This window comes from Pteronotus mesoamericanus, unplaced genomic scaffold, assembly GCF_021234165.1.
Source record: "Pteronotus mesoamericanus isolate MK-2021 breed Mesoamerican mustached bat unplaced genomic scaffold, CSHL_Meso_final scaffold_54, whole genome shotgun sequence".
NCBI classification, from domain to species: Eukaryota; Metazoa; Chordata; class Mammalia; order Chiroptera; family Mormoopidae; genus Pteronotus; species Pteronotus mesoamericanus.
The window spans coordinates 41,057,211-41,073,449 of NW_026555321.1; the positions used below are offsets into that span (position 1 = coordinate 41,057,211).

Genomic DNA, 16,239 nt, shown 5'->3' on the forward strand with positions numbered 1-16,239 from the left:
CAGAAGCTTTTTAATTTGATGTAGTCCCATTTGTTTATTTTTTTCCTTTATTTCCCTTGTCTTAGGAGATATATTGGCAAAAACATTGCTGCATGGGACATCTGAAATTTTACTGCTTATGTCTACTTCTAGGACTTTTATGGTATCATGACATACTTAACTCTTTTATCCATTTTGAGTCTATTCTGGTGTATGGTATAAGTAGGAGGTCTAGTTTCAGTTTTTGGCATGTACCAGTCCAGGTCTCCCAACACCATTTACTGAAGAGACTATTTTTACTCTGTGTATGCTCATGTCCTCTTTATCAAATATTAATTGATCATGGAGACATTGGTTTATTTCTGGGCTCTGTATTCTGTTCCATTGATTTATGTGTCTGTTCTAATGCCAGTACCAAACTATTTTGATTACAGTGGCCTTGTAGTATAGTTTGATATCAGGAATTGTGAATCCCTCTTACTTTGTTCTTCTTTCTCAAGATTGATGAAGCTATTTGGGGTCTTTTTTGGTTCCATATAAATTTTGAAATATTTGTTCTAGATCTGTGAAATATGCCACTGGAATTTTAAAAAGAAATTGCATTGAATCTATAGATTGCTTTGGGTAGTATGGACATTTTAATGATGTTAATTCATCCAATCCAGGAACACAGTATATGCTTCCATTTATTTGTGTCTTCCTTAATTTCTTTCTTCAGTGATGTATAATTTTCTGCGTACAGGTCTTTACTTCCTTGGTTAAATTTATTCCTGGATACTTTATTTTTCATGCTGCTATAGTAAATAGGACTTTTTTTAAAGTTTCTTTTTCTGATGATTCATCGTTGGTGTATAAAAATGCCATTGATTTCTGAATATTGACTTTGTATCCTATTACTTTACCAAATTCTCTTATTAGGCTGTATAGTTTTTTGGTAGAGGCTATAGGGTTTTCTATGCACAGTATTGTCATCTGAGAATAATGACACTTTTACTTTGTCCTTTCCTATTTGGATGCCTTTTATTTCTTTTTCTTGTCTGGTCACTGTGGCTAAGAATTCCAGTACTATGTCAAATAAGAACGGTGAAAGCAGATATCCTTGTCCTATTCCTGATCTTAAGACGAAGGCTTTAATTTTTCCCTGTTGAGTATGATGTTGGAGGTAGGTTTCTCATATATGACTTTTATTATGTTGATATATGCTCTCTCTATTTCTGTTTTGCTGAGAATTTTTAACACAAATGAGTGCTGGATTTTATCAAATGCTTTTCAGCATTTATTGATATGATCATGTGATTTTTGTTTTTCATTGTGTTTATGTGGTATGTTAAATTTATTGATTTGCAAATATTATGCCATCCTTGCATCCCTGGGATGAATCCCATTTAACCATGGTGTATGATCTTTTTAATGTATTGCTGGATGTGGATTGCCAGTATTTTGTTGAGGATTTTAGCACCTATGTTCACCAGAGATACTAGCCTGTAGTTTTCTTTCTTTGTTGTCTCTTTACCTGGCTTTGAAATTTAGATAATATTGGCCTTGTAAAAAGAGTTTGGGAGTCCTCTTTCTTCTTGAATTTTTTGGAATAATCTGAGAAGGATAAGAGTTAGTTCTTTGAATATTTGGTAAAATACACCTGTGAAGCCATCCAGTCCAAGGCTTTTGTGTGCAGGAAGATTTTTGATTACTGCTTCAATTTCACTAGTTGTTATCAGTCTATGCAGTCTTTCTACTTCTTCTTGATTCAGTTTTGGATGATTGTATGCTCCTAGAAACGTTTCTATTTTTCCCAAGTTGTCTAATTTTTGGCGTATAGATGTTCATAGTAATTTCTTACAATCCTTTGTATTTCTGTGGTATCGGTTGTAACTTTCTTCATTTCTGATTTTACTTATTGAGGCCCTCTCTCTTTTTCTCTTGATGAGTCTGGTTAAAGGTTTGTCAATTTTGTTTATGTTTTCAAGAAAGGCAGCTCCTGGATTAATTGATCCTTTCCATTGTTTTTTTAGTCTCTTTGTAATTTAATTCTGTTCTGATCTTGATTATTTCCTTCCTTCTACTCACTCTGGGCTTTGCTTGTTGCTGTTCCTCTAGTTCTTTTAGATGTAGGGTTAGGTTGTTTATTTGAGTTTTTTTTTTTTTTTTAATCTAATGGGTCATTTAAGGCTACTGTTTCCTTGTTGATTTTCTGTCTGGAATATCTATCCATTGATGTCAATGGGTTTTAAAAAACCCTACTATGACAGTACTTCTGTCAATCTCTCCCTTTATGTCCATCAAAATTTGCTTTACATATTTAGGTACTCCTATGTTTCGTGCACAAATATTTACAAGGGTTATATACTCTTGTTGGATTGTTTTCTTTATCATTTTGTAGTGTCCTTCTTTGTCTCTTAGTATAGCCTTTGCTTGAAAATCTATTCTGTCAGATATAAGACCCTAGCTTTTTATTTTCTTTTTGTTTGCATGAAATCTCTTTGTCCATCCTTTTACCTTTAGTCTGTGTGTACCTTTTGTTCTGTGGTGGGTCTCTTGTAGACAGCATACATATAGGTCTTGTTTTCTTATCCATTCAGCTACCCTATGTCTTTTGATTGCAGCATTTAAGCCGTTTACATTTAAAGTGATTGTCAATGGCTAAGTATTTTGCTATTTTATTCTTTTAACTATGTTTCTCTGCTTTTACCTTCTCCTCCTCCTCCTTTTTTTAAAAGATGCTTTAACATTTTTTGTATTTGAGATTTTTATATCTTCTTTAGGTAGGCCTATATTGCTATGAACTACCCTCTCAGGCCTGTCTTTGCTGTGTCCCATAGGTTTTGGGTTGTTGTTAGTTCATTTTCATTTGTTTCCAGATACTTTTAAATTTCTTTCTTGATCTCATTGTTAACACATTCATTATTTAATAACATGTTACTCAATCTCCAAGTATTTGAATGTGTTTGAGTTTTTTCCTTGAGGTTAGTTTCTAGTTTCAAGCCATTGTGATCTGAGAAGATGCTTGATATGACTTCAATTTTTTTGAATTTGTTGAGGCTTGTTTTATGTCATACCATATGGTCTATCTTTGAAAAATGATCCATGTGCTTTTGAAAAGGATATATATTTTGCTTCTTTGGGGTGAAATGTTCTGTAAATATAAATTAAGTCCATTTGATCTAGAGTGTCATTCAATGCCACAATATCCTTGTTTGGAAGGTCTAGCCATTGTTGACAGTGGGGTGTTAAAATCCCCTACTATAAGTGTGTTGCTGTCTATATCTTTCTTGAAGTCCTCTGAGATTTTCCTTATACATTAAGGTGCTCCTATGTTGGGTGCATATGTTACAAGGATTATATCCTCTGGCCGGACTAGTCCCTTAAGTATTATGTAGTGTCCTTCTTTGTCTGTTGTTATGGCTTTTTATTTGAAACCTATTTTATCTGATATAAGTACTGCTACCCTACCTTTTTTCATGTCTTTTTGCTTGGAATATTTTTTCCATCCCTTCATTTTCATCCTGTGTAGATCTTTTGTTCTGAGGTGGGTCTCTCATAGGCAGCATATATGCAGGTCGTGCTTCACTTATCCATTCAGCTACCCTATGTCTTATGATTGGAGCATTTAATCCATTTACATTTAAAGTTAGGTGTTTGTTCATTGCCACTTTTTTCCCTTTGTACTTGTGTTCCTCTCTCTCTGTCTTTTTCTTCATTTTCTTAAAGTCCCTTTAGCATCTCTTGCAGTGCTGATTTGCTGGAGATGTACTGTTTTAGTCTTTTTTTGTCTGGGAGGCTCCTGATTTCACTTTCCATTTTAAATGAGAGCCTTGCTGGGTAGAGTAGTCTTGGTTGCAAGCCTTTGCTTTTCATTACTTGGAACATTTCATGCTATTTCCTCTGGCTTGTAGTATTTCTGTTGAGAAATCAGCTGACAGTATTACCAGAGCTCCCTTGTATATTACTAGCCTTGCTGCCTTTTAGATTCTCTCCTTGTCTTTAAATTTTGCCATTTTAATTATGATTTGTCTTGGAGTGGGCCTCTTTTGGTTCATCTTGATTGGGTTCTCTCTGCTTACTGGACTTCTGTGACTTTTCCCTCACCTAGTTAGGAAAGTTTTCTGTCATTACTTTTTCAAAGAGATTTTCTATTCCTTGCTCCTTTTCTTCTCCTTCTGGTATCCCTACGATGTGAATATAATTATGTTTCATGTTTCTCTGAAGCTCCCTTAAACTATCATCATTCTTTTTGAGTCTTTCTTTCATTTTGTTGCTCTGGCTGGGTGTTTTTTTATACCTTGCCTTCTGACTTGTTGATTTGATCCTCTGCTTCATCAAGCTTGCTTTTAATTCCTTCTAGTGTATTCTTCATTTCAGATGTTGTATTCTTCATTTCCCCTGGCTCTTATTCATAGTTTTTATGTCCTTTTTCATGCTGATGTAGTTTCCGCAAGTTCCTTGTAGCTCCCATTGAGTTCCTTATAGTCCTCACTTAGTTCCTTGAGCATCTCCATAACCATTATTTTGAACTGTACATCTGATAGATGGCTTGCCTTGATTTCATTTAGCACTCTTTCTGGGGATTCCACCTTTCCATTCAATTAGAGGTTGTTTTTTGTCTCCCCATTTTAGGTGACTCTTTTTGTTTGTTTCTGCATATTAGACTGATCTGTTTTGACTCCCTGTCTTTGTGGGCTGGTCTTCTGTGGTAGGAGACATGTGGGAATCAGTGGTGCAGTCTCCTTGATCTCCTGAACTGGTTGTTCTTCGGATGCCCTTTATGCCCATTTATGTGGGCTCTCTTGTTATTATTGGGTTTTGGTTGTTGTTGGGTCATTCTTTGGTGGGTTCTTCCCTCCAGCTGGCTGACTGAGAGTCACACTGTACACCACATCTTGTATGCTGTTGTACAGGTGCTGCAAAACAACCCAGGGAACAAAACCCACACCTGCAAAAATACCCCCAAACATAACCACACTATCAACAACAAGTGAGAAGATATTAACAAAGATGGAAAGAGTTTAAGACTATTATATGAAAGGAAAAACAAATAGGTGAGTAACAGAAAGAAAAATGATTTTGAGTCATTAGAGGAAGGAGAAATAATAAGGGTAGGGAGTAGAAACAAGGTGAAGATAGAAAGAAAATAAAATTTACAATGTAAATAAAAAAGGGAAGGAAGAAGGCAACATTGAGTAAGAAAAAGGAAGCATATACTATGAGGTTTAAAAAATTGATTTGAAAAATAGGATCAAAATTGAGGAAAAATAATCACCACAGCAATATCAATGATGAATGAGCAAAAATAACCACCGTATCAACAACCACTGAGCAAAGATTAATAAAGGTGGAGAGAGAATAAAGATATTATAAGGGAAAAAGAATGTGAGATGACTAATGACAAGACAAATGGTTTTGAGAGGCTGGAAGGAGGAGAATTAGTAAGGGTGCAGAATAGAAAGAAGGTATAGAAAGGGAAAAGGTAAAATTTAAAGTAAAAATAAGAAGAATGAAGAAGGCAAAAATACATAAAGAGAAGGGAGGAGTAAAATATGATATTTGGAAAAAAAACTAAAATAAAAAATAGTGAAATAATAGGAACATACTTGAAGAAAAAGAAAAAAATGTTGAAAAGCTATGCTAGAGAGAAAAATTAATGCAAATAATAAAGAGGACCATGGTGGAATTCATCTCAGCAAAGTCTAGTGTTTTCCACTGTCTTCCGTTTCTGGATCGGCCCCTGGTCATGTCAGATGGTGTCCTAGTCTAGCCCTAGGCAGCCTGTTCGAGGCTACAAGTGATCCACAGTCTGTGCCTGTCTTCTTCAGGCCTGGCTGGTCTTCCCTGCTCTGCCCTGCCAGCTTTCCCTCAACACAAGGCCCAGCAGTGAACCAGCAGTGGTTCATCTAATGTCCAAGAGCGCTGCAAGTACCACCTCTCCCTGCCTCCAGAGGGGGCCTCTGGTGTAATCGGGGGAGGGTGGAATCCCTGGGTCACCCCTGGGAGGCACTGCTCAGTCTTCAGGGAAGATGGTGGGAGTGTTTCCCCTCCCCTCCCACCACATGTCTTGGTCTGTTCCATGTTATTTCCAATAATGTATAGTTTCTGAATGAATTAGCTGTCTGTTTCTTATGCGGGGCCAATCTGTGAAGAACAGTCAGCTTTTTCCTGCTTGGTGCTGATGGCAGCTCTGTATAAGAGCTGAGGCTGGGCATGACCCTGAACACTCCTTGCTGCACCTGTCTCTAACCTCTCTGCTCTACTGGTTTCAGTGGATCAGGGCCTGAGAAACCAGTGTAGCTCATAGTATTTGACAGAAGTTAAGAAAAGGTCCTTTTAGAGCTTCTCTTTCTTTCCTCTGTGGACATGCATGGAGCGGGGAGCTCCTGAGCCTGGCTTACTGATGAGCAGAGCTTGCCCGCAGGTGGGGGTTTGGCTCACCTGGCTATGAGGGGACCTGCCTGGCTGCAGTGAATCTCAGGTGCTCAGCCCCTGGCCACCCAGTCCCAGCCTGCCACTGTCACAGGAGACTCAGACCCGAACTCTCCACTCTGCCCAGCCCTGTACTCACCAGCTGCACTGCGCTGAGTCCCACTGTCCCTTCACAGTGCCACTTTCTGTTCTTCCTGCACAGCTGGACTCAGTGGGAACGAACTGTGCTTTCACTCTGTTTTTTTTTCCCTTGGCAGAGCCACTGCACGCATGAACATGGGGTTCCTGCTCTGCCATGCCTCAGCTCCCCTTAAAAACGTCTCTATGTGGCACCCATACTGTAGTGCTGAGCCATGGGCCGGGTCTCTGCGCACTCCATCTCCCCAAATGGCACAGTTTCTCTCGGTCAGGGCTGTCCACAGCCTGCCAGTGTCTCGACAGTTTTAGGAGATAGATTTTCTTTTCAAAAAGTTTGTGTGCTGCCGCTATGGATGTGCTGTTTTCTGGGTGTGTACAGTCTAAGTACTTGGTATATCCTTCTAAGTCTCTCGGGCTTAGGGTTGGGGGTTTCCCTGTGCAGGACCAGGGCTCCTGCCCCAGGAAAGGAAGAAGCCACTATGCTGCGTTTTCTGTCTGATATCTCCTCTGCTGCCAGCCCCTCACACAGGGCATTTCTCCATCAACTTAAAAAATCTCTTGCTGGATGGTACAAATCATCCTCTGCATCCCTTGGCTTCAAAAATTCACATCAGCTGAGATTCTGCTGATTGTTCAGGTCACTTGTTGGAAGATCAGCCGAAAATCCATGCTGGAGGCACAAGCAAGTGGGCTTGGCTTCCACCTGCTTGGCTGCCATCTTACCTCCTCTCAAACCTATACCTTTTAAAAGTCTTTCTTTGACTTAAGAAATTTGCATAAACAGCAAAGAAATCCTCTTGAGTGAGATTCAACTTCCCCTCATCAAATGCAGATCATGTTGACACCTGGAATCATGATATTTTATACAGTGAGCAAAACATGTTATAAAGTAGCATGGATTCTACTTGTGAAAAATGCATGTATATTCTTCTTTCAGGGTCTGGCACAAATAACGCCCCTTGTTTATGTGCTGATAATCTATACCAAATCTTTTATTACAAAATCATAAGCATGTAATTCTGTAAAATAACAATATCACACTCAAGCGCACCATATGACACTTTAGGTGATGTCCAAATTGCTGTCTGTCTCATGCGAGACTTTCACGTACCTTATCAACCGCACTCAATGGCATAACCTCTGTCGGGTCCTGAATGTCTGCAAAAACAGTAGTATCTCTGGGTGGTGGAATTGCTGATGGCTAATTCCTTTTCATTTTTCTTTCTTTCTTTTTTTACTTTCTGTATTGTTTAAATTTTAAATATTGAGAATATACTATATTCATAATAAAAAGAACATTTTCATTTTGAAACAACAGATTATAACTGAAACAGAAAAAAATGCAAACAGGACTGAAGTTAGCACTGAAAATCCTCACAGTCTCAATTGCTATCGAGCTCCCTATCCATCCCCCTGCCAGGCCAGCATCTCTTTCGGCCTATTCCCCTCCCGAAGCCCCCTGTCTGGTCCTCCTGCCTACCTTCTTGCCTTTCAATAATCCATTTTCTACAGAAGAACCAGAGTGATTTTCTTAAAATGAAAATCTGACCTGTAGCTCTCCCATGGAAAACTTTCAGTGGCTTCCAGTCATACTTAAATAAAAAAACAATCTCCTTATCCCAGCCCTCAAGGCCCTGCCTATTCTGGCCCTTGCTCTGTTGTTTCCTGCCCCTTTTCCTCAGTTTGTTCACAGTTCTTGGAGTATTCTTTCCTGCCTCGGGGCCTTTGCACTTTCTATTCCCTGTACTCAGACAGATCTTCCCTCCACTCCTCACACGATCAGCCTCTGAGCCTCAGAATCTGTAGGGGGTGAGGGGCATGATTTTGCATTTTAAATATGTACTTCACATGATTCTCATGCACTTATGTTCGAGAGTCCCTGTTGTAAAGCCTGGCTTTTGATAAGTATTCAAGGGGCAGGGAGTTCCAGAACAAACTGCTGACAGATACCCGGAGTGCTATTTATTCTCTCAGTCCCTTGTGAAGCCACATGGATCCTCTGGGCCAAGATGTTCTTCAGGAAGAACCTGGGTGTGTCAGTTCACAGAAGGGTGACTTCAGAGTCTCCAAGTTCCTCCACCAAAAGCCATGATGGTCAAAACTTTAGCTAGAAAGATTTTCTGTGTGTGTGCAGACTGTCATTGATTCAACTATTAATAAATGAAACATAAGATGTCTAGAACAAATTAGGTCGGGCCTTTAAGGTCGGGCTTGGGGACTGAGCCGGGGAGAGTTCTGAAGCAGGAATGTTCAGACACCTGTCTCAGTCATTTACTGCCTGAGAACTGGTACATTTGGAGGACCCATGGAGGACACTCAGATGATCTTGGGTAGAGTAAGGGACTCCCCTAGAAGGTACTGGAAACATTAAACAAATGTTCTCTGAGCTTATGCTAAGGGCAAGCTCCTGTGCTAGGTACAGGGATGTGGGAAAGAGGATATGCCCAGGTCTGCCCAGGGCTTACAGCCTCTCAGAGGAGCTTGTCAAAACAGTTAGGGTAGTTTTGCCTTTTATTGTTTTTGAGGAATTTACCTAGTCCCACCTGGTGGGCATAAACTGCAGCCAGAACTTTACAAGGAGGCCGTGGCAGGACAAGCAATGATAGAGTCATTACTTTTTTGTTGGCCTTTTCTCTGTGCTTCCCTTTAGCGGCCCCTCCCTCACACCCTGGAGTCCTAGGGGGGCTGCCAGTCAAGGCAGCCCTTTCTCTCCCAACCTGGTAGCTGGGCCTCCTTGCTAGACCCTAGGAGGCAGGCTCTTTCTGCTGAGCCTCCCAAGTTGGCCAGACGTGAGCTGTGTACTGTCCAGTTCATGATGCCCACCCAGCAGAGAAAGCCTGAGCAATGCAGAAAAGAGAGCCCTAATGGCATCATCCAAGCCTCTAGATCAAGAGACACCTGAAGCTAAATCCACTTCTAGTGCTTCCATGATAGGCACCCCTTACTGCTTCCATTAGTTTGAACTCAGTTTCTTTTCTTGCAATGGAAAGAGGACTAACTAACACACACGCAGGCCTCAGGCTGTTTCTTTAATTATTGGTCCAAGTCTCCAAATTAAAAAAAAAAAAATGTGTTATTGGCAGAAAATCGTTTTGTAATGTAAGAGTGAGGCCAATCTCAGAACGTAGATGGGTAATGTTACAATCTGGCAGGGTGTGGGCTTCTATAAATACTGGGCCAGACACAACCCTACCATTCACAGCTCTCGCAAAGCCATTATTGCGTGCAGGAGTGTCATAGTCACTTCGCACCAACCGCTCTGCTCTAACACACCCTGAGTCCACACCGATACTTCCGGTTCTAACACCACACCACAGGGTTCATTCCAGCCTTCCTTCCTTTCCATACTTGTACATCCCTTCCCCAATGGTAAGAAACCCGCTCCCTTTATTTTTAACATATCTACTTGCTCAAACCTACAATGTATAGAAAATAGTTTTGGAATTGCTAATCCATATAACTACAAAAAGCAAGACTACTAACAATAATTCAATATTTGTTTATAGTTCTTTATCATTAGTCTAAGAGGATATAGTCAAAACACAGTGGGTAAAAGTTACCCTTGCCCTACGTCAGTATTTTTATGTTATTCATTTGAAATAACATTGTTTGTGGTTTCTGCCTGTATTCATAATTGAGGGATTTTTTTTTCTTTCATCTTTGTTGATTTTACTTTTCGAGTATGTGAAACATGGATGCAGTTCTGAGAGTCAAACTGCGTAAAATGGGATATTCAAGCAAGTGTACTGCCTGCTCCGATCCCCTCCACCATCCCTATTCCTGGAAGGTAATCAGTCTCCTTTCTTGATTTGTCCTTTTTTGTAATTCTCTTTTCAGAAATAAGCAGATATGTTTACGTTTTCTTATATCTCCTTCTTGTCACATTATAGACACATTAGCACTTTTCTTTGTTTACTTAATAATATATAACCTGACCATAACTTTTTATCAATTTACAGAGATATATAACATTTTTATAGCTGTGTAGTATTTCATTGTGTACATGTACTATGATTTACACAACCATTCTCTTCTGTATGGGCATTTAGGTTGTTTCCAATATTTTGCAATTAAAAAATAGCTTTTCAGTGAATAATCATTAGGTTTTTGTGTTATAATATTTCTTTAGAGTAAATCCCTAGAAGTTGCATTGGTGAGTCAAAAGTTATACATTTACCTATATTTTCCTCTTAACATATTAATCAAAGTAATTTTGTTCTAAATAATAGAAAAATAGAAAGTTTGTGATCTATGTAATGTATGTATAATCTTCATTATTGTAAATTCAGGGGAAATGCATCATACCATTATCATGATTTTTTTTTGCACCAGTGAAAATAAAGTTGCTATTAACAACAATAAAAAAAGGTTAAACATATATACAGTTTTCTTAGATGTCATTAGATTTCCTTACATATTGGTGCTAGTAATTTGCATCCCTACCAGCAAGATATGAAAGTGCCTGTTTCCTCATAGCATCGCCATCAGAATACTTTGTCAAACTTTTAAAATTTTGCTAATGTGACAGGGAAGATTGGTATCTCAGTGCAGTTTAAAAAAAATTTTCTATATAGTAAAGAAAAAAATTAGGTGTCCAGTTCCATGAGCTTTAACATACGCGTAGATTTGTCCAACCACAGTCAGGATATAGTACATTTCCATGAAGCTGCCTCCTCAATTCCCTTATGCTGTCTTTAGTCAGATACTCTTCCTACCTATAAACCTTAGCCACCACTGATCTGTTCTCCATCCCTGCAGCTGTGACTCGTCCAGTGTTATATAAATGAAATTAGGTAGTATGTAATCGTTTGAGACTTGTTTCTTTCACTCAGCATATTTTTGAGATTCATCCATGTTTTTGTATGCACCAATAGTTTGTTTCTCTTTGCTGCCCAGTAGCCTCCCATTGTATGGATACACCACAGTTTGTTTATCCATTCACCCACTGAAAGACATTTGGATTGTTTCCAGTTTTTGCTGATTATGAATAAAATATCTGTAAATATCACAGCACAGTTTTTTAGGTAAATAGCTAGAAGTAGGATTGCTGAGTCATATGGTAAACATATGTTTAACTTTATAAGAAAAGACAGCCCTAGTTGGTGTAATTCAGTGGATTGAGTGCCAGTCTGCAAACCAAAAGGTCACTGGTTCGATTCCCAGCAGGACACAAGTCTGGATTGTAGGTCAGGTGCCCAGCTGGGGGCATGCAAGAGGCAGCCAATCATGATTGATGTTTCTCTCACACATCGATGTTTCTCTCCCTCCCTTCTCCCCTCTCTCTATAAACAAATAAATAAAGCCTTAAAAAAAGTAAAAGAAAATATAACCAGCCCTGGTTGGTGTTGCTCAGTTGGTTGGAGCATCATTCTGTACGCCAAAAGATGGCGGTTCAGTTACCTGTCAGGGCACAAACCTAGGTTGCAGGTTTGATCCTCCATCAGAGCACATATGGGAGGCAACTGATCGGTATTTCTTTGTCATATCATTGTTTCTTTCTCTCTATCCCTTCCTTTCTCTCTAAAAGCAATGAAAAAAAATGTCTTTGGGTGAGTATCTAAAAAATGCAACTATAAAACTCCTAGAAGAAAATATAGGTTATATGCTCCTTGACATTGGTCTTGGTGATGAATTTTGGATTTGACACCAAAAGCAAAAGCAACAAAAGCAAAAATAAACAAGTGGAACTTCATCAAACTAAAAGCTTCTGCACAGCAAAGAAAATTATAACAAAATGGAAAGGTAATCTATTGAATGGAAGAAAATATTTGAAAATCATGTATCTGAACAGGAATTAACATTCTAAATATATTTAAAAAACTCATACAACTACATAGCAAAAAAAGAAAAGAAAAAACAAACAAAACAAAAAAACCTCAAGCAATCCAATAGAAAAATGGGCAAAGGAACTGAACTGACATTTTTCAAAGAAGACATACAGATGACCAGCAAGTACATGAAAGGTGCTCAGCATCACTAACCATCAGGGAAATGCAAATCAAAACCACATGAGATATCATCTCATACCTGTTAGAATGGCTATTATCAAAAAGACAAGAAATAATGTGTTGGCAAGGATGTGGAGAAAAGGGAACTCTTGTGTACTGCTGATGGGAATTTAAATTGGTACAGCCACTATAGAAAACAGTATTGAGATTCCTCAAAAATTAAAAATAGAAATACCATATAATCCAGTAATTCCCACTTCTGGGTATTTATCCAGAAAATTAAAACAATAATTCAAAAAGATATATGCACTCCCATGCTCACTGCAATATTACGTATAATAGCTAATATATGGAAAAGAGTCCATTAATGGATGAATAGATAAAGGAATATTATATATAATGAAATAGTATTCAGCCATTAAAAAAAGAGTGAAATCTTAGCATTTACAACAACAGAGATGGACCTTGAGGACATTATGCTAAATGAAATAAGGCAGACAGAGAAAACCAAATGCCATATGGTCTCACTTACATGTGGAATCTTAAAAGAAAGAAAGAAAGAAAGAAAAAACAACAAACTCATAGACACAAAGAACAGATTGGTAGTTGCCAGAGGCAGAGGTGGGGAGTAGCAAAATAGGTGAAGATAGTCAAAACCAAAGGTTCAAACTTCCAGTTATAAAATAAATAAGTCCTGAAAATGTAATGTATAATATGGTGACTATATTTAATAATACTATATTATATATTTAAAAGTTGCTAAGATAAAAATTCTTAAAAGTTCTCATCACAAGAAAAAAATAATCTTAAAAGATCTCATAACAAGAAAAAAACAATTTATAATTGTGTGGTGATGAATGTTAAGTGGACTAATTGTGGTGCCCATTTGGCAGTATATACAAATATTGAATCATTATTCATATACTTGAAACAAATATATTATATGTCAATTATATCTCAATTTTTAAAAAAGGGATAAAAAAAGTTTTTGTCAAATATTTCCAACATCTGAGTCATTCTGGAGCTGGGGTTTGTGGATTTTCTTTTCTTTTTCTTTTTTTGGTGCCAATTTTAAATAGTTTTATTTAAGACATTGCATTTTTCACTTTACAGTGCTTATAAATTGCATTATTTTCTGTGCACGTAGTCCATGGTCAAGTATCAAGAATGCTGTTTTATTATACAGCAGCTCAACTTTTAAAACTGCCATGGAATTTGCTACAGATTTTGGTCCTTCAATATTTTGTGTGGAACAATGCTAAATCTATGCAAGAGGTTGGCTTAATCAACCTCTTCAATGGTGGACCCGGAGGAAGCGCCCCCAGATGGAGGGGCTGCACCACCAGGGAAGCACCCAGGCATTCCTCCTGGCTTGCCACCTGCACGCTGGTGCAGCTCAATGATGATTGGGTTGCAGACTTTTTCCAGCTCTTTCTGCTGATGTTCAAATTCTTCCTTTTCTGCAGTCTGATTCTTATTAAGCCAGTTGATGATTTCATTGCACTTGTCAAGAATCTTGTTTGTCCTCATCATTGAGCTTGTCTTGAAGTTTTTCATTTTCAACAGTTGCTTTCACATTGAATGCACAGGATTCAAGTGATTCTTGGAAGACACCTTGTCCCGCTGCTTCTCATCTTCAGCTTTGTACTTCTCAGCTTCCTGGGCCATGAGCTCCATGTCTTCCTTGCTCAGATGACCCTTGTCATTAGTAATGGTAATCTTGTTCTTTTTTCCTGTGCTCTTATCCACAGCGGAGACATTAAGGATGCCATTGGCATCAATGTCAAAAGTGACTTCAGTCTGAGGAACACCACGAGATGCAGGAGGTATGCCTGTGAGTTCAAACTTGCCAAGCAGGTTGCTATCATTGGCCATAGCCCACTCACCTTCATAAGCCTGAATGAGCACACCAGGCTGGTTGTCAGAGTAGGTGGTGAAGGTCTGCTTGGTAAGAATGGTAGTATTGCGTTTGATGAGGACAGTCATGACTCCACGAGCAGCCTCAGTGCCAAGAGAAAGAGGAGTGACATCCAACAGCAGCAAATCTTGAACACTTTCAGTTTTGTCTCCAGAGAGAATGGCTGCCTGGAGAGCTGCACCATCAGCAACATCCTCATCAAAGTTGATGCTCTTATTCAGTTCTTTTCCACTGAAAAATCCTGCAGGAGTTTCTGAATCTTGGGGATATGGGTAGAACCCCCCACCAGGACAATATTATGGATCTGGGACTTGTCAAGCTTGGCATCCCGAAGAGCTTTCTCTGCAGGGTCTAGGGTGCCAAGGAAAAGGTCAGCATTCAACACTTCAAATTGGGCACAAGTGATAGAAGTATAAAAGTCAATTCATAAAGTGAATCAATCTCAATACTGGCCTGGGTGCTGGAAGAGAGAGTATGCTTAACTCATTCACAAGCAGTACGAAAGCGACAAACAGCCCTATCACTCTCACTGATGTCCTTCCTGTGCTTGTGCTTGAACTCTGTAATGAAATGGTTGACCATTCAGTTGTCAAAGTCTTCTCCACCTGAGTGTCACCAGCTGTAGATTTGACCTCAAAGATTCTATCTTCAGTTGTGAGAATTGACACATCAAAAGTGCCACCTCCCAAGTCAAAGATTAGCACATTTCTTTCAGCTCCAACCTTTTTGCTTAAGCCATAATAAGCAATAGCAGCAGCAACTGGCTCATTGATGATTCTGAGTTCATTGAGACCAGCAATAGTTCCAGCATTTTTGGTAGCCTGACACTGAGAATCACTGAAGTAGGCAGGTGCTATGACAACAGCATTGGTAACAGTCTTTCCAAGGTAGGCTTCTGTGATTTCCTCCATCTTCGTCAAAACCACAAGTGACACCTCTTCTGCATAGAAGCTTTTTGTTTCTCTCTTGTATTCCACTTGGACCTTGGGCCTGCCAACATCATTCACCACTAATGAAAGGCCAATGCTTCATATCAGATTGGACAACAGCATCATTAAATCTATGTCTAATTAAACATTTGGCATCAAAAACTGTGTTGGTAGGATTCACTGTGACCTGATTCTTTGCAGCATCACCTATCAATCATTTGGTATCAGTAAAGGCGACATAACTTGGGGTGGTTCGGTTTCCCTGATTGTTGGCAATTATTTCCACTTTTCCATGCTGGAAGACACCCACACAAGAGTAGGTGGTGCCAAGATCAATGCCAATTGCAAGTCCCTTAGACATAGTTGCTTGAATGCATGCATGGCTTGCAAAGACACAGATCAGAACAGCTCCCCCATGTTCAACGAGCTGTTGATTTTCTTTTCCCATAAGATTGGTCAGACTTTTGTGGTTCTTTGTATCTTGAGTGATTTTGTATTGCATTGCATCCCATTTGAATGCTATGTTATGATATTCTGAATCTTGTTTAATTCCTATGGGCAATATTTTTTTTTAAGCAGGCAATTGACTTGGCTGGGTACAAGCCACAAGTTCTGATCTGCCCTCTGCAGTCTGTGTTTTCAATGTCAATTCAATTCTCAAAGCCTTCAAGTGCTATTTAGACCCACCTCACAGGTATGCCACCCTCTGGCTGCTGATACCTAGGCAGTTAACCTACCCTACTATCTAGTTCTCAAAGGTTTTGGTGTTCTGTTTAGGATTGGAAACATGCATGTGCAGCACCAGGGAGGTCCAGGAGATTTTTCACAACCTTGTAAGATTACCTTCTCAAGTCTCTACTCCATGATCTCACCCACATTCTCCTGTTCACAGGGGCTTCACTTTATAGTCTTC

At 39.0% G+C, this 16,239-nt stretch overlaps 1 pseudogene; it reads right to left on the reverse strand.

The window, feature by feature from the left end:
* Positions 1-13,760: 13,760 nt before the first annotated feature.
* Positions 13,761-15,693, reverse strand: LOC129088289 (heat shock cognate 71 kDa protein-like; annotated as a pseudogene).
* Between the last annotated feature and the right edge of the window lie 546 nt (positions 15,694-16,239).